Source organism: Homalodisca vitripennis, chromosome 5, assembly GCF_021130785.1.
Source record: "Homalodisca vitripennis isolate AUS2020 chromosome 5, UT_GWSS_2.1, whole genome shotgun sequence".
NCBI classification, from domain to species: domain Eukaryota; kingdom Metazoa; phylum Arthropoda; class Insecta; order Hemiptera; family Cicadellidae; genus Homalodisca; species Homalodisca vitripennis.
This window is the reverse complement of record NC_060211.1, coordinates 75,360,179-75,379,737: the sequence shown is the minus strand read 5'-3', so window position 1 is coordinate 75,379,737 and position 19,559 is coordinate 75,360,179. Positions and strand designations below refer to the sequence as shown.

The 19,559-nt window shown below is 29.3% G+C and overlaps 1 protein-coding gene across 1 annotated transcript in view; it reads right to left on the bottom strand.

The window, feature by feature from the left end:
- Positions 1 to 18,341, bottom strand: part of LOC124362383 — a 102,682-nt gene extending 84,341 nt beyond the window's left edge. Inside the window, exons 1-2 of the mRNA XM_046816822.1 lie at positions 18,295 to 18,341; positions 3,665 to 3,721 (exon numbers count right to left, since the gene is read on the bottom strand). The gene's annotated coding sequence lies outside the window, so the exon portion shown is untranslated. The remainder of the gene's footprint in view (positions 1 to 3,664; positions 3,722 to 18,294) is intronic.
- Positions 18,342 to 19,559: the final 1,218 nt, after the last annotated feature.

The following is a 19,559-nucleotide window of genomic DNA, read 5'->3' as shown; positions in this document are numbered from 1 at the left end:
TGTGTAGGGTCCTATGATCTTTTGGAATGGAATCGCTCATATATCATGCATCAGGTACTTATTTTTCAGTTTTCCTGGTAAGAGAATCAGAAATTAGGCGAAATTGCGAGTAATTCTTATTTTAGCATTGGCCGTTTAAAGGAATTTGTTGTTTTCAATAATTATATTTCCGACACCGAATTAGATTTTGATATTTTGGTCTGAGAAATAACATTTATAGGCCTATACAACATTTTGTAGTGAAGTTGGATTCAAACCGATAGTTGTAGTAGTATTTGAAAATCTATGCTGTAAGGATAGTGTTTTTTAAATAAAAAATAAAAATAAACATCAATAATACTTGCTCATTTCAAAACTTGTGAGAGCTGTCATCTACCCCATACTACGATGAAGAATATTATATTTTAAAAATGAAGTATTCAATTGTTAATTTTTTAAATATAATATTCTTCATCGTAGTACGGGATGGATATATATATATATATATATATATATATATATATATATATATATATATACATATATATATATATATATATATCGTAAACAATAAATGTTTCATTAGTATCTGTGTAGAATATTTTTAAGTTTCAACAAATAATAAACATTTATACGGATTTATTTTTAATTTAGACCATCTGGTCACCTAGATTTCAAATTAGCTGATGTAAGATGGAAACTCTTATTACATTTAAATTTATTTTAAAATGAAAGATTCCGGTTTCATTGGGGTAGTTTCAAAATGATTTTGCCATTTAAAATGCTGAATTCATCTTCATATAATAGTCTGAGTATTTCGGTGAATTGTATGAAATCAATAATTGGTTATTTTTACTTTTAAAAGAGTTATTGTTTTTTAACATCGTAGGATATGCTCGCGTATGAGGACTTCACCTTTGAGTATATTAAATTTCCAACGCCGATTCTGAGAAATATACGAATAAATAAGGAATTGAGAAGCGCGCAGACACAATGACAGCCAAGTTGACAATATGCCCGCGGCAGGTGTCTGGGATTAGCTGCTATATTGGAATATGTTCATAACCCGGCTCTAAGGTGACAAATTGGATTCTGACTTCTGAGGTGCAACTTATTCCAATTTTGGATGACAATTGGACTGGCACCAGCTGCAAGCTTTTATAAAACTCACGGTACTGAATACCTCACTGCTGAAAATCTATCCTGTAGAAGAACTCTGTTTTAGTTATAGTTATGAGAATTTTCTTTTCGCAAAGGGAAATATTATTTAACAAATCCGCCATACAATTACTCTTGGTTTATCACTATATTAAATATAAAATTTGGTATATTTCTTGTTAAAAATGTATTTATTTCAACACATTTTAAAGTTAACAATACAATGATATTTAGTGGTCTTTTTGTCTCGCCTATGTATTCCCTATACAAGGACATTTTATACTCTAAACACAGTTTTTTGAGTTCTGTGCGCAATTTTTTGGTTTGGAAAGGTTTTTCTGTAAAAGAACAATATTTTAGTTTTATGAGAATATTTCTCAAATATAATTTTACAAATATGCTACACGTTGATCTTTTATAAATAACTAAATTAATTATAAAATCTGATAAAAAAAATTTGATTAAACATTTACACTACAACAATACAAAATATACTCTTTTATTAGACTACAGTCAACATATACCGATACACAATTTCAAATACTTAGGATTACTGGAGAGAAGGAATATGGTACAGCTTGTAGTTACCATATCAAACTGTGAGCTATGGCATGTAAATCTATATACAGGGACTGCCCGAGATTTGGTATGGCGGCCATCACATGGAAAAAACTATAAAATAATTTTAACATGCATTAAGTCGTTTTACCATTTTTTTAAGCATTAAAATTGAACTAATTAGGTTCTCTTATATATTATCGGTTGAATTTAGATACTTTTATGAACTAAAGCTTGTTTCACAAGCAGTAAAGAGGAAAACAATATACCTGTATTTTTCTATAGCACAAGAGTACGAAAAGATTCGTGTATTCAATTTTAAGTGTGATACGTTAGAAAATACGTAAATTTGTCCTTATTAATTGCAATAGTTAGTTATTCCAATTATTTTACCTCACTCTTGTTGGTGCGCTATTGAGAAAATTTAATAGCAAAAAGTATGAGTAGTCAAAATAAAATCTACAACCTCTTGTCAAACCTTCTTTTCACATAATAATGCGCTTGAATAAACAGCAAATATGATCCTTTATAGCCTATTATGTTATATTATTGAAAATATATGTTTGTTCATGTCTAGTACATCTAATATGCGAAACTCATTTTTTCTGTTTTATAACGTTATTGACTATCGTTTATTTTTTATAAATTTGATATATTATTTGTTCTTTTAAATTATGCTCTAATTGCAGATATTTTTATATACCAAATTATAAAAATCAGATTACACTTTACAACGGTCTTCACTCTTTAAAGGGGAAGGTTAGGTGGTCTAAGTAGGTTATAAAATAAACCAAGTAAATGTATCTGTAATTGATATCTGTAATGTAGGCTTTCCCCCCGAGACAGCTTGTAAATGGAATGGAACGAAAAAAGCAATTGATGCAATGCACTGGGAGTCAAAAGATAATAAAAATAGTTGGAATGTACCCTTCACATTAACTATACTTTGCTCTTTTAGTCAGAAACACTTTTGTATCAACTAATTCTCCAACATTAGCACTAACCTACAAATTACACTGAGCCCTTCCAATGATATCTGTATGAAGTTTTTAAATTATTGATTCAAAAGACATCATATTAATATGAAAAATGTATACGTTTCTTGATATTTGACTGATTTTAGTTTTATAGTATGGGCTACTTTCTCCAAAAATATATACGTAAGGAAAACTAAAAAAACTATTAAATCATATTGAATATTCTATAAAAATAGATAAGTATGTATGTACAGTATTCAAATAGCGAACAAGTCATAAAAGTACACTTTAGAATACAATCTCCAAATCCAAGTCTTGTCAAAACATTATTTCGATTCTGAAAATGTTACAGTCAACAGTAATAAACTTCCTTAAAGAGTCCGTTGAAATAGAACTACATGTTTAGTTTATAATAATTTATTGTTATTTAGATAGTATCGTTGCAATAAAAGGTATTCTTCATAGATTTAGGTGAATTATTTAGTTTGTATCAAATCTGAAAATTGTATGTATATATAAAAAAAAAAAACACATTTACGAATTGTGTGCAGAAAAATGAACTATACATTGTAAGATCTTATATATGTAGAAAAAAATAAACATATTATAATTTATTTCAGTAGTTAAAAATTTCACAAATTAAATTTTAACTAATACCCGCAGCTTTGCTCGCAATTTTTTTACAATCCACGTCGATAGAGTGAATCGGAAGTTTTCACGAGTAATTAATATTAAATAGTAAATGACGTCTCTGTATGGTTGGATCCCAAATTTGTTTAAATTTCTCATCAGCGTTATAAATCAGGCGTAGATAGATTGATGAGCGGTTATGGCGTGGGTATTGACCGTAGATTCGATAAAATAGAGCAGTAATTTTATCGATAGTTGTTTATCGATAGTTGTATTAAAATTTTCAGTTCGAATAACCTGATGATTTTTTAGGGTTATAACAAGTTTACTTCACACATAATATTTAAAATTATATTACTCACTTGCTAAAGATGGGATTCTTCATATAGTTTTCAAATTTTGTTATATCCTTTTAAAACCTGCAACAATAAACGCATTGAAAATAATATAAATTACACAATTTCAACAAATAAATTTAAAATAGTTGATCCCATGCTTGATTACATCAATCACTTAAAATGTGTATTCAGAAAACAATTATTTTAGTGATTAAAAATAGAATAGAATTAGAAATAGAACGCATCATTAATAATTCTCTAAATACTGTAATGAAACATTACAAGTACAGACTTCACTCAATTTAAAACGCCACCTGTGCAGAGTAAGGTGTGATTTAAAGTTCTCTTTTGTTTAAACACGATTAAAGGCATGAGAGAACATCTACCAGTTAGCTTATGTTTGCCAGTTTCAATTTCGACATAGACGTAGTAGAGATGTAGTTACACACACTACATGTCCACCATTTAAGTGTATTCATTCGAAAATTGCCTTGTATATAGATAGAACATATTTCATCATGAAATGTGTTATAAACATATTTAAATAAACGACAGACTTCACTAAACGTTCAACCAAGCACCAAGCAATCATCGTAGAGGCTATAATAATAATATATAAATACACTTTTAGGACCAAACCTGTATTTTGCAATAACAAGTTTTTTGTAAAATTTTCTCGGGGTCATAAACCTTGTTCACTTGCATCTGCATAACGATGCATATTGAAAAACTCATTATATAGTGACCAATATATATTTATTTTGTTATAACATTACGTATTCTTTCAGTTTTAAGGTAATTTTATCATGTATATGCAAAAAGTCTTACGAATATATTCGAGGTTTTAGTATAAAAGTAGTAAAATACATATTAACGGACTGTTTTTAGTTATGAAAAAAGTGTCATATTTGAAAACAGGGCAAGAAGTCATACAAGAAATTGGATTATTAACGATTTTAGTACCGTGCGTGAGGACCATAGTCTGTTTATTCCCAGTCAATATAAACAGTAAACAAGGCCCTTTACCGTTACATTGCTAGGTTTTTAAATTAGCAAATTTACTGTATGTAAGACATTGCAGGTTAATTTGAAATATTTAAGAGTTATATATAATCATCCAATTCTACAATCACATGTGTTATAAATAAATTGGCAATACTAATAGTATGGTATTTAATAGTATTAAAATTTACAATATTCACTGCTTTATTATATTTATATACTATTTTTATCGATGCCTATATGGTTACCAATAAGGCCAATGCAACCAGGTTTTTAACAGACAGAAATTGGTACTCCCACTGGGCAAGTGCATTTTTCATGCACAAAAAAAAGTTTCACTCTAAATTTAAACTCTCGAGATGAACTCATTTGAGAGTTATAGTATGTACAAATAGACATAAATTGGATTTGAACATCAGCAACACAGCCAATAAAATTATATACGTTCCTTTCAGCGTTCTTCGCCTCAGATCACTGTCCATTACACATCAGCTTGGTGTAATTCAAAATTATTAAATTCTAACCTGTGCTAGCTTTTATTAACCTGAAAGTTACTTGCTCAAGCTACAAGCATCTCGGACATCTTAGGTTAACCTCCCTTGCTTTTTTTAAATCCTTGAATAACATAATTTACTATTTATTAGGCTTTGGCCTCGGATAATGCCTTTTTTGAAGCAAAATCCGCTTGGTGTTTTCACTCCTAGTTCTAACGCAAAACAGCAGCCTATTAGTTGGTTTACCAAATTTAGTTTTAAAGTGTAGTGTGTTTAAATAAAAAAATACAAACGAAACATCGTGATAGTGAAAGCAGACCTAAGAACCTTTAAGTTTTGTGAGTTTTATTAGTCCTAATGATAGGCTAGCATAGTAGACAGCCGTCTACTGTATTATGTTCACACCACAATAGCTCTGTCCCATCTGTCTTCACGCCAGGTGTAGACTCTATAAGTTCTGCCTTCCCTCCCACTAGCCGTGTTAAACATTATTAGTTTTTTGAAATATACTCAAAATGTTTTTAAGAATTAAATAACTCAAGAGTAAGCAATATATATATATATATATATATATATATATATATATATATATATATACACATTTATAATAACTGTATAAAGTAGTTTTAATATTAAAATAAGTTGTAAAATGCATAGACAATTAAAATTTGAATGATAAATTTACCTGTCATAGATTATTTCTCTATTATATTCTTAAAAATGTTATAATCAACTACTGAAGTGACTCTTTAATTTCATAATGTAAAATTAAATATATTTATTGTTTTGATTTGGAGGGTAAATATATTGCACTGTGTTAGCTCTAAAAGATTCGAATGATGAAGGTAATTCTAAACGAAAAACTAATTGTTAGGCTCGAAAGAGCCAGTGACATTCAGGGTACTAATATACCAACAGTGGGTGTTGGGAAGAGAGTCAACATAGTTAAATACGTCCATAAGCCTGCTATAGCTGGCAAATTGCATTCAGATTTTTTAGGCGCAACTTATTTATTTATTTGTTTACATTCCCACGGTATAACCATTTTGAAAAATTACAATACTACTTACTTATTCCAATTAATGATGACAATTAGACTTGCGTCGGCCGTGAGCTTTTCAGAACACTCATATTACTCAGTTGTTATTTCCTATACTGAAAGTTTGTTCTATTGAGTAATTATAAATATATATTAGATGTGATATATAATCGTAAGTGGTCTTATATTTTCATTAAGAAACATACAATTTGGATAATACTATATTTTTACTTTATAAATCTTTGTATTTAATATTATATGTTGTGCACTTAGTGCTAAAAATTTTTGTTGCTCAGTTCTTTAGGTATCGTGTGTTTCTATCTTTCTTTGTCTTTGTTCCCAAAAGTCCCGGTTCCAAATGCTATAACTAAACCGGTTTTCTTATAATCATCAGTTCAGCGTTGTACATTTAGTTACTAGTATAATCAAAGTTTGTACCTTTAGTGACTCAAATCAAATAAATTTATCATTTATTTAGTTTTACGTGGATAAAAAAGGTGAGAATTTACATATTTTTCATAATTTAATACATTATTCTTGCTCAATTTTCTTTGTTTTTTTTGTCTTTGTCTTTTTATATTTTTCTATTAATATTCTAGTTGTTTTACACACCCTTTTACTCACGATCCTAAATTTTCTGTATATTAGTCGTTGTGAATAAGCAAAAATATGAATTTCTATTATTAATATTTGTGATTTAGGGTGTTGTTTAACTTGTTATATGTACATGTTTGGGTGTTTTGATTGATTGACACTCAATCACACAAAATATAGTGGACATGCTTAGATGAAATTTGGTTTTCGCATTGTTTAGATAATAGGTATAACACATAAACATATTTTTATCAAAAAAAAAAATGTACAGTACTATAGATACTTATTTATGAATGTTTTGTTTTTATAAACAAAATACATGTTTCGTTATGTATAGCAATTATTTATAGCAGTTAAGTAGTATTATCTTTGATTTTGCGATAAATGGCAGCAGTGACGAATTTAAACTATGCAGGCTATTTTGGATATTCGAAATTAGTACTCTGACATTGCAGGACTTATTTACTAGCTAACGAACAAAACTTAGTTAATAAACTCTAAGCCAATCCCACGAACCATTCGAATTGTGACTAAAGTTTGAGAAAGCAAAAGAGCGCAGTAAGCACGTGTATATTGCTAATTGGATCACAGAGCGAAACAAGAGGCACAAAGTGCAAGTTTTTATTGCAGAAAACCATCAATGGAGAAATGGGTCTGTTTTCTTACTTTTTAAAATAAGTGGAGGTCACTGGATATATTTATAATTCCTTGTCCATTTCAGAATACTTAAAAAAATTCTATGTACAATATATTGAAACCATGAAGTTGGAGATTAAATTTTTATGAGTATAATTAATACAATCTCCTTGCAACATTTAATAATATTAGAATGCATAGTTCCAATAAATTGCAGTGACACGAAATATTTAAACTATAGCTGAGGCATACGTAGTGATATCAATTAAGATGAAATATAATGGACCCATATTATAATTTCTAATTAGAAGTACAATATATGAGGAAAATATTAATACAGTGTTCATTGTAAAGATGTTCAAAACTTAAACAAAGTTTCATAAAAGTGAATCGTATTTTGTTTTTTACCGCATGAAGAAAATTTAAACATTGCAAAATTTGAGTTTCTTGCAGTCCATTCAAACCATACTTCCGGTGTAAGGTATATTGTGACTTCTTACTTGTTGTCCCAAATAAAATGAATTATACACAAGTTTGCATGTAAAGTCAATTTTGGTCAAACAGCATTTACATCCATTGCCATTCTACTCCCGTTTAGGGATTTCAGGTCGCAATAGCAGCGTTTGCATATTTGCTAAAGTATAAACATACTCAAATCTGAAAATAAAAAAGTGATTATTTCCGTTAAGGCATTGTGCAGTTTGCTGAGAGAATATTTAAAATATTTCTCATATTTTACCTATGGAAGACGGGATGGTTGAAAAAAGAAATATAGTTCTTCTAGGGTCTCAACCCTATTTAAACCCACATGGATATGAATAAATCTATATATTCATGAACATGCTATTGTGGTTTCTATTTAAGTCTTGAGGCACGTGTGTGTAACATTTAATGTATATATCACATTGGGAAGTAAACAAAACATATAGCTGACTTTTAGGGATATAGCCCCATTTAGTACACTATGGGTGGTTGATTTTCATTAACGTTCTTTATTTTGTCAATTGAGAGTATGAGGCACGTGTGCGTTAAATGTTATCATCCTAGGACGTCGGGAAGTTGAAAAACATTCCTTTAGGTTATGAAAAAACACAATCTCATTTCAACCCTTATTTGTGATAGACATTCTCGAGAGCAATTTTCTTTTTATATATTGATGTCATGAGGCACGTGTAAGTCGAATTTTATTTATTTAGAACATTGAAAAGTTGAAAGACAAAAATATAGTTCTTTAAGGGGTTGTGCAACCCAATATAAACGCCTGTAGGTTAGGTGGTTGATCGTTATGATACATATTTTATGTTTATGTAAAGAGAATAAGATTATGTTTATAAAATTTCGTCTTTGTAGAATATCGAGAAGTTGGAAAACCCTAAGTTTGATCCGTATGAAAACGCTTAAATTGTATTATTTGCATTGAGGCATACGCGTGCCATATTTAAACTATCTGATTTATCGAAAAGTTTGAGAATTAGTGATCAGTGAGTGAGGGAGAGTTTTGCCTTTCGTACAGTCTAGATTATAATTAATATATTTATAGTATCATATTTGATATGGGCTTTTAAATTACGTTATTGATAAAGTGTGCATTACTTTAAAAGATATTAAAATAATAATTAATTATTAATATATATTATTTATAAAGAAAGTTTTTAATGCTTTGTGAAAATTTTTAAATAATAATGATTCTAAACCATACTGTAAAAAAAAGTAACGAAGTAAAAAATAATGACGAAACAGTATAATTATTTTAATAATTTAACTATTAAATTACCGAATTTAATGAAGCTCTATAATATCATATCAATATAAACTCTTATTTCTATAAACTAACAACGTTTCAGACAAATAAACCGTGAGCTATACAATGTTCTTACAATGGGAAGTTTGCGTGCTATAGGTATTGTCCTACAAGATTGCTACAGCTATGTAACATCGATATATTGTATACAAGTTGAGAGGTATAGACTAGTCAATATTTACTACTAATTTTACTTCAGTGTTTGAAGATAACAATATTAATAAAAGGAAGATGAAGCTTTACTATTGAACATAACAACATATAAGAGGTCATACACAAATGAATGAGTCTTATTTTTGTTTTAATTGTTTTATTTGAACTTCAATAAAAGTATTAAAACAAGACTATGCTAGTTTATGTTTTACTGGAGAGGATTACAAATGAACAATAAAACAGACCAGCTGAGGTCTAGCGTCTGGATCATAAGGTGGAGATCGTCTGTATTCTTCTTACGTGGTATTCGCCAGTGTCTATCACAGCTAATATACTCATAAGTGAATGTAATTTTAGAATGAATGTTAAGATATAGAGAAAGGAAAGTACAGAAAGAAACATTGTTATAACAAGTTATATGTAAAGAGTTTTCAACAAGTTGGCCAATCTTAATTGAATTATTGCTTGAACAGTTTGATAAGTTTTACAGAATGACTTGTTTTTTTTTTTTTTTTTTTTTTTTTTTTTTTTTTTAATTTTGACTTAATAAAATAAGATATAAAAAGAAACCATTTTAGCCATATCGGATTTTTTCCACAATACATTTTTTTTTTAAATCCTTCTTTTGAAGGAAAGGGGTTATAATTTTACTGACAGATATCGTGTATTACTATGATAGTGACTTTTTGGAGTTCGATATCGAGTACATAGAACCACAAATATTTTTACTTATATTCTCAAAATAAAACTAATACATTTGATGATGGTAGATGATCTTGCTCGGTAGATGCTCGGATTGATGAGTCTGGACAATTGATTATACACGGACGTTAATGTGTATTATAATTCCATGTGGGTCAAGAAGCTTGGATTCTGTATGCCTTTATTTGAGAAATGAAAGAAAAACCACTTTCTAAATACCTTCGAAATATAAGGGCTTCCTTAAAGAGTTCTGAGTTATAGTCATCGTATTACCATTAACTGAATGCCAATAGTAACATTCACTAAAATGAAAACGGGACATTGTAATATTTTATGACTGCAGGAAATCAAAATATCAATCTCTGGAATCTAAAATATTACAGATTTGAAATTAATAACTTTGTATTTTCATATTTTAAATGGACTATTGAAAAAATATAGTGATTAAATATCGTAAAACTTAAAGGTATTTTGCTGGATCCCTGCTAATTTTAAGGTTATCTCAAACTGTACTACTGTAAGTAGTCACATAATCTCTAGTTGGTGGAACAAGAACTTCAGAGCTGTGAGAGCCAAGTTTTTTCTACCCAATCCACACTATCCTATAAATAGGAAAATACAATTGGATCATTTTAATGGTTGCAAATGATGAATTTTCATTTACTCCTTTTTTCCCGTTGTATTTTAAGAGCCGGTTGTATTAGCAGCCCTCTTAAGTTTACTCCTATATGATCCGGGTTACAATTTAAACTCTTTTACGCCGCACATTTTGGACGTGAATCTTTTCCAAACGCTTTTCAGTTTTCTTGAGAATACTTTGGGATATTCATAAAAACAAATCTCAAATTAATATGGCCCTATTTAATTGTTTAAGTATTTAAGAAAAGCATATACTTTACAAGAAAAGCGGTTGGATGCGTCATAAACTATGGAATGAGAGATATTAAAAAATCCTACGACCAACTACACAATTGTAAATGTGCTCGAAGTATAACCTTGTTCTTGTTGGGTGAAACGAATTTTAAGTTTCACTACAGCTGCCTCCTATTACTGGAAGTACAAATAAAAACTAACAAGATCACTTGCCTAGGGTCTTTTTGTTCATAAGTTCTTTTGGATTATTTGGAAAACTATTGTTAGATTGACTGTAGTTGGATCTTTCATGTGTTTCACTGAGCATTATTTAAGCCACTGTAATGTAGTTAAATATGCCACATGTTCCAGTCCTTATTATACCTTTATGGTATATAAGGATGCGTTTACACAATAATACTGATAGCTTGTTTATTTGTGCTAAGCATAATTTATGCACTTTTTATTAAAATTTATCCAGTAACTCTGAAAAAAACCTATGAAGTATAAGTCTTTCGTGTCTAATCAGATTTGTATTTGATCAATTATTTTCGAAGTAAATTTTTCTTAATGTTTTATTCCTTATGGTTTTATAGGTGAGTTTATGAACTAGATAATCAACAATCTTAATGATTGTAAATATTATTATCCTTGTTATTCATCGATATAAAGTTTTGAATCAGTATTGATTAAATACACATTGATCTTATTGATGTACTAACACAAAATAAAAATATTTATATTTTGTCAAAATGAATAGCTTTCTTTCTAAAAGAATATTGTTCTTGGTCAGACCTTCATGATCACAAGAGTTAAATCATAGTGATGTTTAAAAGAGAACAAAGAAAAATCTAAAGAAACCTAATAAACGCGTTAGAAAATAATATAATCCCTTTATAAATTTGCGCGTTACTCAATTGAATTCTATGACTCAATTTTTCGGTAGAATCGATATTACATTGCCATAGTAGTTGAGTGTTAATAATGCTAGATTAATTTAATATTTTGAAATTACCTTCTTGAGAATACCAGTTAAGAATCATAAGAAAACTGCAACAACAATTTTCGATTCTGTGTGACAGGTGTACTTACTAAACTTTTGTTCGTTGACAAGAGGCACAGTGTCGAAAGGCTATCAGTGTAGGAAAGTTAAGTGAGACACATAAGCTGCAATACAACGTACTTTACTTTTTCCTACAGTTGTTTTTGTTTTTTTGTCAATACTGTGATGTATGATAGATTGGGTAAACACGAAATAAAACTATAATCAGAATGATCTTCTGATTTTCAATAAATATTAACATATTTAATATTAATGCTATTAATTTTCTTAGGTATGGTTTTTTTATTAACATTCCTTTAGTATTGGCCATTTATGATCTTTCCAAAATGTATGATCAAATTGTGACAATTTCACGAGGCCATAATTACTTAAAACAGTAATTGAAACAATTTTGAAATGACACATATTATTATGTAGAAATATTTAGTGTGTAACAAAACTCTCTACACAAATTTTAGGATAAACTAAGGGGAGCCAAAATCTATATACAACTAATGGTCTATACTTTTGTTTACGAATAATAAACTTTAAGGCTAAATCTGCATTATTTGTTGATCGATTTATATTATATAGATGTCACGATATTTTCAATTGGATTGAGCAACTTTTACTATTCGTTAAATGTTTCATGATTTTATTACTTTGTATGGTATTAAGCTTAAAAAAATTTAAACAACCGAAATCTTGAAACTTGAGATGATAATGCAATTTAATTTTGGTTTAAGGCTGCAATAAAAATTATCGTACCGCATTTGAAGTGTTTATTTTTACTGGTTCATGAAATAGGAAGTAAAAACTAAAAAGCATATACCGACAGGCAACCGCTAAAAAAGAGCGATAGCCCACTAGTTGCATTTAGGTTTTAGGTTATATTAGTTCATGGATTATTATCCTGGTTAAAATTACCATTCCTATGTTTAATTGAAAAGATTTACAAAAATTTGTAGCCATGCAAGAATAATTTTTTGAATGGATGTTAATTTGAAGAAAACTAATTTAGCTAAATGGTACAATTAATTGCTTTTATTGAAAATATATTTTATTATTTATGATAGTAGCAAGCAATTAAATGCTTAGTCAAGTGAGGAGTATTTTTATACTACCTTCAAAGGAAATTTTATTCTACTTTTATACAATTAGAATAAGAATGTATGAGTACAGGTGGAAAGGAATAAAAAAATCGCTTATCGAATTACTAGCTTCCCTTCACATAAACCACCACTTTGTACGAGAAAGAATCTCGTTCCCTCAAGGGAAACTTCGTTTCGTTACTGTAAACTTGTATTTATTTATCGGTGTACCAAATGGAAATGTTATGTACTCTGTTTTTCCTTTACAGTTAAATTAGTATGTGTATATATTCTTTATTTACTCTTACGATCACAGTATTCAATTACATATAGCCAAAAATAAATTAATTTTATATGAAATCATTTGAAATAAAATTGTATGTTCGCTATATGTTTAAAGAATTTCTTTACGTCTGTAAGTATGACTATTACAAGAAGAAAAATAATAAAATATCAATATGTAAAAAACATTGAAGGGTCACTTGAAGTTTCATTACTCATAAAAACCGATTTTATGTGTCAATAATACGATATCGCATGGTATTATTGAAAATATATATTATTATTGGTACTTTACCTCAGAGTAACATTAAATATCGAAAATATGATCATTAAGCAAGGAGATATTGACGTTGAGCATCTTTATTAAAACGCAATTTTATTACGCTCTTAAGCTGTTCACGATAGATGTAAAAGTATGTCAACATATTTCTTATCACTGGATTGTACCTTTAGGTGGGATTAACCACGTAACATATTAACTTTCTAACGTGGCCACTACAGAAAATTAGTATAATAAGTAGGTACCAGCAAAACAATTATTTTCACGGTAAAATGTAATACTTTAAATGGTTTATTTTAAAGTAATTGTACGCTTTATATAATTTATATATCTATTACAATGTGAATTACACATGAAAAAATTTAATCCATACAAAATATGTAAATATGTTGACTGAGCGTAAACGAAGCATCTCCTAAACCAAAGACTTGAGAAAGGAATATATTGGGCATAGACGTATTAGGGCCAAAACAGATGTTGAAGCTGAACTACATTCCCATATTGGTGATAAAATTGAGAAAAAACGTCCAAAACTGTTACTCAGTTTTGGTTGGCTGATTTACAATAATACCGCCTTTAAAACATGATGACTGTTATTTTATAATCCTCAATATCAAAATTATTTTATATGAATATATTGGTATAGTCATAAGCATTTTAGAATGGTAAGTTTCTTTTAATTTTTATAAGTTTTAAATATTAACATTAGTAACAAAATGTTTCTTAATACAAAGCATCAAAACGTTCTTCTGAAAGAACATTTTTCTTTATTTGTAATATTTAAAGATCAGTGCACTGATTAAAACTGTGTGTGTTGCATGACTCAAAATCTGTCGTCCAGTGCAGTTTAAGTTAATTTTAAGATAGTTTTGTCCTGTTCAACAAAGCATGTAAATAAAAGTATGGAATATATTTAGTAATACTGTAGGTATTGAAAAGTGTACAGTCATATTTAAAAATAAATATATCATTTAGTTTTTATTATGTTAAAATTTTCCTTATAATGTTAGAAATTCGTGAGCACTTTGTACGTTAAAATATGCACTATATTCATGTCTAAATATCTGTGTTCTTATAATACTCTATCCTACCTACCCCGCAAAATTAAAATTGTGACATACATATGTTACACTAAGGTTTATGAGTTTTATTTGACTAAATAAATGTATTCTTCTCATTAAACCTGTTACATCAGGATCTAGAAAAATAGAAAATTCAACTTTCAGTTAGATTTTCCGAAAAAGTTAGTAAAGATTTTTTGAATTTATTAAGGTACATTGTTAGAAAATGTGGAATAAATATGTTTTGTTGTAGTTTTTACAAAAAAACGAATTACATACCTTTAATAAACTTAGCTTTAATAATTTAGCTTAAAACTCTTCTTTTAACTGAACGATTGAGTGAAACTTTGTCGTACTCTCTCATCAAAAGCTAAAACTTATAATAATAATAATTGCAATCAATACTTGTAACAATTAATTACATAATTAGAATATTTTCTATTATACTGTATTTATAACTCTCCTATTATACAAACATTATTATATATTTGACACATAACATAACTAATTAAAATTTAAGTACAAAAATTACATTTCAAAGTTTGTTAGTAAACTTAAAACGTTTACTAAGAAAGTTTTTCAGGTTTTGTAAATAATTTTTAGAAAGAGAAGATTAAAATCAACAAATAAACCGAATTCTACAACAGGAAAAAATCTACTTATAAACTAATCATATATATGCGCTGTTATTACCAGTTTACGTTATATATAAATAAATATCCTAAAGATGTTACTTAATGCCATATATCTCTTTGGGTACCAATCTGGGTTAGTAATCCTGAAAGTAAAAAAAAAAAAAAAAAATAATTTACTTATATTAGAATTCTGGAGTATCTTGCTGAGTGAAAAAACAAGACAAAAAGTGTATCGAGTTAAACAGAGACTTGATAATTAAAATATTGTTGTATGAATAGTCTTTGCGTGGCATATTTGAAAAATAATATTTATCTTTATGAATAAAAAATAATTATCAAAACTAAAATGGTATTTTTTATTTTACAGGCAAGGCTTTCAGCAGAGGTTATCAGTAATATCAGTTTTATAAAAGCCCGCAACTGGTGCCAGTCCAATTGTCATCCCCAGTAAGTTGGAATAAGTTCTACCTCAGAAGTCAGGATCCAATTCGTCACCTTAGAGTTGGGTTATGAATATAATCCAATATAGCGGCTAATAAAAGGCACCTGCTGCTGGCATATTGTCAACGTGGCTGTCATTGTCTTTTTCGTTTCTCAATTCTTTGTCCATTCTTATATTTTACCGTTCAATTGACACGAAGATTCACAGCCCCGTAAAGATTATTTATTTTATAGACAATAATTATACTTTCCGGCTACATTTTATAGAGGATGAAGCTATAAAACTATACTATTACTGTTATTACTGTAAAACAAGAGCCAAAATACAGTTTACATTACTATTTTACATTCAAAAATTATAATCTCTATTTATATAAGGTAATAAAATGAAATAAAGGTTTTATATGAAACTAAAAATAAATAAATAGAATGAAACCTACAAGGAAATTAACAGACATTCATCCATCACCATTCATACAAAGCCATCGTCCCATACCCTATGCCTCGATATCGTCAACCCGACGAGGCCCAAAACAGGTCCCTAAGCACCCCCCGAAACCGTTCCCGACTACGAATACCTCTGATATGATCCGGGAGATTATTACAGAGTCGACAAGCAGAGACTGTTGATGATTTACTGTAAATAGACGATCTATGAACAGGAATACGTAACAGAGAGGCTCCACGTCGAGTATTCCAATTGCTTGTTTCAGAAATGAAAGAAAAGCGTTCCGACAGATAGGAAGGGGAATAATCGTTAAACAAAATAGAATTTCACATGCTAAAAATGTGGAACTGACGGATTAGATTCAACTTAAACAGATTGATGAAGGGTGTTATATGGTCATATCGCCTAAGGTTGAAGATAAAGCGAACACAATAATTTTGAGCACTTTGTAATCTGTCCGAAAGCTCAACCGTCATGTCGTTTATAACTTCGCTACAGAAATTGAAATGGCAGTCTTCACTAGCATTACTTTCAAATTCAAGTTTAAATAAATAGCAAATTGCTTAAGACTGTGAGTGAATACCAGCATATACCCTGCCACAAGTCTCAGTAACATTATCGGACCAACTAAGAGTTTTTGTAATAGTCAGTCCAAGATTTTTGACCTTGTCACTGTATGAAAGAGGACGACCGTTCAATATGAGTGTAGGAGAGTTGTTCAAGTCGATACCGCTCAGAAGTCTGGAAGTTCCAGTGAGAATAGTTTGAGTCTTGCTTTCGTTAAGTTTCAGTCCGTGTTTGAAGGCCCACGTTTCAATAGCGTCAATGTCAGTGTTCATGTCAGCAACAATGTTTGGATAGTTTGAAACGGAAAAGTGGCTGTAAATTTGCAAATCGTCGGCATACAGGTGGAAACATGAGTGTTTGATCATAGCAGTCAAATCGTCGATGTAAATTGAAAAAAAGAAGAGGGCCAAGGACAGAGCCCCTGCTGTGGCACCCCTCGATCCACAGGTTTCCAGGAGGAGTCTTTGTCGTTGGACCTACCACACTGGTGACGATCTGACAGATACGAACCAAACCACTCCACACAGCCATCAGAGAATCCGATTTTAGACAATTTCAAAAGAAGCAATGGGTGTTAAACGCAGTCTAAAGCCTTAGAAAAATCAAAAAGCGTTAAAATGGTAACAAGCCTTTTGTCCATTGCTTTGATTAGTACAACCAGTAAAATAATAAACAACTTTTGCTGTTTTAATAATAAAAAAAACTATTCATTAATTTGATATAATGCACCAAAATAATTTCGCCATTACCTTAACCAAGGTATTCGAAGTGATTGATTTGCAACTTAATTTAGATAAAAGAAAATTGAAGAATGTTGTTATTGAGCATCAGCTAATTTAAAATATATGCAAACAGACAGACTAAATAAAAGATAAATCCGTATACTTACTTTTACATTTTATTTCTTTGTCGAAAATAAAATAGCTGATGACAAATGTATATAATATATATCTAATTTAAATAAACATTGAATCACAAAAAGTACTTGCTCCACCGGGACTCGAACCCGTATCTCTCACTTGCCGGGTGAATGTGCTACCATTACACCACAGAGCCCTTATTTTTTACAATTCAATAATTTTGTATTTGGCCGTATCTGTCACAAATTAGCTCACTCTTGAGTAGTAGTACCATAGTATATATGGGAATGCTTTACATCGCGAGAAATATATCATCTGTTCATTTAAATTTTGATTGAAATTTCATGTTTAATAATCGGAAGTTTTAACCATCAATTTATATTAAGTAGGAAATGAGGTCTCTGTAAGCTTGGATCCCAAATACGTTCAAATTTTTCATTAGCGTTGTAAATCAGGCGTAGATAGATTGATGAGCGGTTATGGCGTGGGTGATGACCGTTCATTCGATGAAATAGGGCAGTAATTCTATCGATGGTTGTTTTTACATTTCCAATTCAAATAGCCTGATGAGGTTTGAAGGTAATAACAGCTTTGCTTCATATATATATATATATATATATATATATATATATATATATATATATATATATTGTATCTAACATTGTATTACTCACTTGCTCAAGTTAGTATTCTTCATCCAGTTTCATAATTTCTCTTATTCTTCTTCAAACCTGCAACAAAAATTTTATTTAAAATACTATAATTTCATAAGATGCACATAACTTCATAACATTTGATCCAATGCTTGATTACATTGATCACTTAAAATGCGAAAACCATTATTTTAGTGATTACATATTCGCCCCAAGTGTGTGGATAAAACGCATAATTAATAATTTTCTGTATGATGTAATGAAAAATTAAAAATTACAAGTACAATTTACACTCAATGTAAAATATTCTCTGTACATTTTAAAGTGTGATATAATTTTCTCTTCGGTTTAATAAGATTAAAGGCGTGTCAGAGCATCCTCCAGTTAATTATTGTTTGCCAGTTTCAATTTCTATAGACGTAGTAGATGTGTAGATGTACAGTAAATGTCCAGCATTTAATGTTCACTCATTCGAAAATTGTTGTTTATATAGACAGATGAAATTTAATAATAAACTGATTAGGTAGACTTCACTTCACATGTTCTACCAACCAACCATCGTAGTGGCTAATTATAAAACATATATAAATAAATTTTAAGAGCCAAACCTAGATTTTCAAATAATAAGTTTATTGTAAATTTCCTCGTAAACACAAGCCTAGTACACTTGCATCTGGATAACCATGCAGATCAACGCTCTTACTATTCAAGAACAGAAATATTTTTTGTGTGTAATATATTCTTTCTTTCTAAAGGGAATTTTACTATGCATCTGCAAACACTGATAGGATTATAAGCCAGTTTTAAGTATGAAAAGTAGTAAATTATATATTAATTTACTGGCTTTAGCTCTTAACTAAGTTCCAAATTTAAAAATAGGACAAGAAGACATACAAGAAAGTGAATTAATAACGTTTTAAGTACCGTGCGTGAGGACAATATAAATGTTTATTCAATTGTCTTGCAGTCAATATAAAACAGAAAAAAGAGTTCATTTGCCGTTAAACTGCTAGGTTTTAAAATCAACTAATTTATGGAATATAAGATATTACAGGTTAAGTTGAAATTTTTAACTGAGATATTTAATCAACCAATCCAACTACGTGACGTGATGTAGTGAATTTAAATAATGTATTACATTATGGTACAAACTGCATGTTGTGAAAAATATCAAGTAATATTTATTATTATTATCATATACAATTCCAACACTATCATATACACTGACTAAGTTTTAGATACTAAGGCAAAAAATGTTTCAGCTCAAGGCCTAAAAAAGAAACAAA